This window comes from Grammomys surdaster, unplaced genomic scaffold (genome assembly GCF_004785775.1).
Source record: "Grammomys surdaster isolate TR1022 unplaced genomic scaffold, NIH_TR_1.0 64, whole genome shotgun sequence".
Classification (NCBI taxonomy): Eukaryota; Metazoa; Chordata; class Mammalia; order Rodentia; family Muridae; genus Grammomys; species Grammomys surdaster.
The window spans coordinates 13,251,366-13,257,142 of NW_021604566.1; the positions used below are offsets into that span (position 1 = coordinate 13,251,366).

Here is a 5,777-nt window from a genome sequence, read left to right on the forward strand (position 1 = left end):
CATTAAATTTATGTGGTAGATAATACATATATATATAATTGTACATTTAGCTGTTTCTCTCTAGTAGGTACTAGTATGTACGCATGTACACCCTATCATTTATCTAGGTCTTACATACATATCTCAACATAATGCATACAAGTCAATTTATACTGATTAATAATTCACTCATCATGGATATATCTGTGTTACCAATCATACACAATTTTAGTCAAATAACTCCTCCTCTGGATGATTGCTCTCTTCTCCAGTTGGGCTGTTCATCCACAACCTTCTGTGAAACCAACAATCCACCCACTTATGCTCTTCCTTTCAGTCCATTTTGACTTGGGGTTACTAGCCTGAATCTTTACTTGGCATCTGGAACTTACGTGGGCCCATTAAGTGCATTACTGTTCATCTGCTCCCCTTAAATAAGACATCTCGGTGGACTGGCCATGCCCAGCCCACAATGCTATCACATGTTTGCCTGTTATTCTCCTGACTTTTAGGATGCTGGGGCTAAGTGTAGTAGTCAGGGGCTCAGTGGGTCAAAACACTCGCTGTCATGCCTTAAAAACTTGAGTCTAATCCTGACACCCACACAGTGGAAGAACAGAACCAATTGCCACACGTTTTCTCGACTCCACACTCGTGGTAAGTGGGTGCACACTTGTGCCTGCACACACACATTCATTGAGCTTAGCAACAGTTAGTATGTCTTGTTGTTTTTTTCAAGAGCACAAATCCATTTTTATGTATTTACTCTGCATTAGTTTAAATCTGGGAAGGGTAAAGCATCACACGGATTCTGTGTCCAGTGGCCTTTGCAGGAAGGTTGCTTCAGAATTTGGCACTCACCATGCCACTGTATCCGTGGGCCCGAGTTACCTTCCCCCAGATCACTCTGGCTTTGTTTGGTTTGCCTCCAGGAGTCACTGTATTGTTTTTTGGCTTTGTACACATAAGCACATCTGTTGCCTAAGTAGAACTCGGTTTCATCTCGGGCATAAACGCCTTCAATTTTAAGAAGAGCCGTGTGCTCTCTCTCTTTGGTTTCAGAGACCTCGCTTGTAGCCAGCAAAAGTGGCCTTGCACCACAGCCTTCCAGACATACTTGCTTTTAGAAGTCCTGTTCCCAGCAGGCCTCCACAGGCTCCAAGATGGCATAAAGAGCAGTATGTCTTGTTAACGTTACCAAATTATATGTTCTTAAGAGAATCCCGTTGTGTTGACTCAGTTATTAGAATACACAGAGTGGGCTGGAGGGATGGGTCTGCAGTTCAGAAGCATTTGCTGCCTTTACAGAGGCCCCGGACTCAGTCTCCGGCACCCACAGTGCCTCAGCTTCACTTTGAAGGACACAGTCCCTCCTCTCGCCTCCAAAGGCACCTGTATGTACAGACTCACACTCGGGCCCACGCATATACATAAACTAAATGAAAAGGTAGGGTAGGAGTGCTGGCTCAGCAAGACCTCACTCAGGCTGTGAGTTTCGGCAGCAAGTGTCCTCACTTGCTGAGTGAGTGAGCCATCTCAAAGCACTGGCTCCTCCCCACCAACACCCCCAGGACCCAGACTCAATGCTCACTGCTCATAGGCCAGCTCACAACTGGCTACAGCTCCAGTTCCAACTGATCCAAGGCTCTCGTCAGTCAAGGACTCCAGGCACAGAGGTAGTGCACAAACATATATGCAGGCAAAACAACTATATACATAAAAAATGAATTAAAAAATAAAATGATTTTAAAAAGTAAAAAAAGCAAAATTTAAAATATTGAAAATACTTATGACATAGTGATATATTGACTTTATTTTTTGCGTGCATTCACGCGTGCATGCGTGCGCCTGCCTGCCTGCCAGAGGTCAACCTTGGCTAAGCTTCTTCAGGAGCCAACGCCCTTGTTTTTGACAAGGCGTCTTTCACTGGGAACTGCTCGATGATTGGGCTACAGTGGCTGGCCAGTGAATTCAGCTGTCTCTGTCTCCTCAGTGCTGGGTTTCTAAGCACACAGGGCAATGCTTCGTTCTGTACTTGGGCTCCAGGGTCTGAACCCAGGAGACCACATGAGATCAGAGAACAGCTTGTAAGTCATTTTCCTCATTCTCCTGTGTGGCCCTGGGGACCACACTCAGGCTGTCTGTCTAGGCAGCAGATGCCACCACTCGCTGAGTGAGCTATCTCAATGCCCTTTTTTGCTTTGTTCTTTGAGACGATTTGCCATATAGCCCAGGCTAACTTTAAACACAGGGTGAGAAACTGCCTCAAAAATAAAATAAAAATGGATGAATGAATAAATAAATAAACAGCCATTCTGATGTTGATAAACTATCATTAAAAAGTTAAAACTATCGCTGTTCCTTTCCCAAATAAATTAACAAAAATAAATTGCATATCATAGAATATATATTTTATTTCCTTTTTTGCTTTTGAGTGCTAACTACTACATCAGGTGTATCAGTAAGATGAATGGTGATGTTCCTCTTTCTGAAGGGAGAAGATTTACCCTCTGGGACTGAAGCTTATTAACCTTGGTCTAATTGTGGTTTTGAGCCGTCACTCATTTATTATTTATCCTCATCCCCTCTAACCTGGTTCTCTATCCATTTAAACAAACAAGACAGCACTAAAAGCTCTCTTAAACCCCTGCAGAGAGCAGACATCTACTTAGCCACTTCTGTAGGTCTGCCCCTTGCCACAGTGGGTGGGGAGCGGGCTGCAGTCGTGGCAAGGTGTTCACGCAGCATGTGCCTGGCCTAATGCTCTATGCCAGGCTCCGCCAAACAAAAACAAGGCTATGACATTACAGGATGAGTAGCAGAATCCTTCAGATAAACTAATCTCTGTTTAGGAATTGTCCCGTATGCCAGGCAGTGGTGGCGCAGACCTTTAATCCCAGCACTTGGGAAGCAGAGGCAGGCGGATTTCTGAGTTCGAGGCCAGCCTGGTCTACAGAGTTAGTTTCAGGACAGCCAGGGCTACACAGAGAAACCCTGTCTCGGGAAAACAAAAATAAAAAAACAAACAAAACAAAAAAAGAAAAAGAAAAGAAATTGACCCGTGCCATCCCCCACCCCATCCCTTCCTTCCTTCTTTCTCACACTGTCTCAAGGTATCACAGCTTGCCTGGAACTCACATATAGTTGAGAATGACTGTGAATTCCTGGTCCTCCTGCCTGTACCTGCCTATCTCCCTGAGATTACAGGCATGGACCACCACACTATTTTGTCCTGGGTCAGGGTCTCAATATCCCTAGTTAGCTGCGAGGTCCTCTGTTTTACATAGGGTCTGCAGCCACATTAACTCATTACCAGATTACTTATAAAACACAGTAATGTAAATGATATGCAAATACTTTTGGATTGTGTTATTTAGGGGGAAAAAGCCATTGTTGTGGCACACACCTTGAATGTCAGGAAAGCCGAGGGCTACACAGAGAACTCCACACACCTAAATAACAACAGCAACAAAAACAAAACAACAAACTCTACCTGTCTTGAACAGACTTAATTTGAGAGGCAGTATTTTCTACTTGAGCTTGATTGCATTTTTGAGGGAACAGTGGCTAGGACAGAGTGCCATTTGATTGAAGAGTATTCTGTCCGGTGAAAGACAGAGGTGACTGGAGCTTGAGGCTGGTTCTGTAATTATCTAAAGTCTGTCTTCCAAGACACTGTCCACCACAGGGACTTTGCAGGCTGGTTATTCTTCTATGTATCCTGACAGTAGCCTCCTGGGCAATCATAAATAGTTTCTTTACCTGCCTCTGGCTGTCTCTGTCCTTCCTACACTTGGAAGTATCCTTTCCTCCAGGCCTAGGACATCCTCATCTTTATTCTCTTTGTTTTCAAAATTAGCAAACTACCGGAAGCCAGACTCTGAGGAGGGCTAGGTAATAAAGTGGAACTGGATTCCTAAATTTAGCTCAAGAGAGAGACACTAGGCTGTTGAGTAAACAGGCAAGGTGGCACAGGCCTTTAATCCCAGCATTCAGGAGGCAGGGAAAGGTGAACTTCTGTGAGTTCAAGCCCCACATAGCAAGTTCCAGGCCAGCCTGGAATGCATAGTGAGACCCTGTTTCAAACAGAAGCAAACAAACAATCCCTGCCCCTTCAACGTTCAGTGCCCTTCCTCTTCTATCTTGGGTGACTTCCAGAACCCTTCTGTTGAATCTTGAATTTTTAAAAAAATATTCAGTTATTTTATGAGTACACTGCTGCTGTCTTTAGACACACCAGAAGAGGGCATGTGATGCCATTACAGATGGCTGTGAGCCACCATATGGTTGCTGGGAATTGAACTCAGGACCTTTGGGAAAAGTAGTCAGTGCTTTTAACCATTGAGTCATCTCTCCATCTCCCTGAAGCTTGAGCTTTTATCATGGTCTCAGGTTTGATTTTTTTTTTTTTAACTACCTAGGGAGTTAAAAACTCTATAGGGGGCCACCTTTGGAGTTTAATTCAGCCTGAGATAGGCCACCAAGTTTGCATTTTTAGCCAGATTCTAGGTTGCTACCCTGAGTACCCTACGGAGCCTCTGCTGGTCTTGTGGTGTCTTGGGAAAGTGAGTTAATTCTCAGGCAAAGGAAGACAGAAAAGGCAGATAAACTGCCCCGTTTGTGTCAGCTGAGCCAAACTCCACAATTGAAAGCAGCGACCAAGCTTCCTGCTATTCTAGCACCAGGAGGAGGTTGAGGCGGGCTCTGTGTGTGCGTGTGTGTGTGTGTGTGTGTGTGTGTGTGTGTGTGTGTGTGTGCGCAATCAAAATTGAACTCTGAAAGAGCAGCCAGTGCTCTTTACCCCACTGAGTCATCTCTCCAGCACCAAATCTGCTTTTCTTAAGCAATGGGATTAGCAATGAATAACATTTGCCGTGCGAGGGAGTAAGCCCGTACCTCACCCATGAGCTCTGGCATTGCCCGACATTCCTCAGCCCCAACAGGATGAAGTTTCTGTTTTGTTTTTTTGTTTTTTGTTTTTTGTTTTTTTAAATTACTTACTCTAGTTTTACCCAAAAGCTCTTTGTGAAGATTTGAACGAGATCTTGCCCATCCCAGGATAGTGCCCTTTGACTGGATGCAGAGTGCGTCTGCCTGAGGCTGATCCATTATGCATGAGTGGGCAAGGCTCCCATGAGCAGCCCCCTGGGGAGTGACTGAGAGGGATCCTCAACAGGGATGCCAGGCTCCTCTGCGGACGTTGTGAGTTAATAAACTCATTACCTGTTAGTTGCTTAGTTTCCTTCTGGCCAGGGACAAGATATTAATTCAGTCTGGCATAATCCTGTGCGTGCATGCGCGCACAATTAAAGTATCTTGTGAAAGACAGCGACGGTAATGGTTGAAGGTCGTTATCATTTGTTGAATCTTGTAGTATCAGTTAATGATGATGATGCTTTCTTAGACTTCTGATTTTTGAAATATAAATATCACCAAGAGAACTTCCAGTAGCTAGGTGTGGTGGCACACAGCTGAGACCCCAGCACTTGTGGGGAGGCAGGAGGGATGGCTGAAAGTTTGAGCCTGTCCTGGTCTCTGTAGTGAGCTCTACACAGCCAGAGCTACACAGAGAGATATTTGTCTCAAAAGCACAAGAAAATAAAGCACATAGACAGAATTCATATAAACTCACATTTAGAGATCAACAGATCCAGGAGCGAAATTCTATGAAGGCCCAGCATGTGTCTACAGGGAAACAGGAGTATTCATGAAAATGGTAATTGTGTGAAATGAAGGCTGCAGACCTTTCTTTTCTTCTTCTTCTTCTTTCTTTCTTTCTTTCTTTTTTTTTTTTTTTT

The 5,777-nt window shown here is 44.4% G+C and overlaps 1 pseudogene; it reads right to left on the bottom strand.

The window, feature by feature from the left end:
• Positions 1–756: 756 nt before the first annotated feature.
• On the bottom strand, positions 757–1,094 carry LOC114623823 (annotated as a pseudogene).
• Between the last annotated feature and the right edge of the window lie 4,683 nt (positions 1,095–5,777).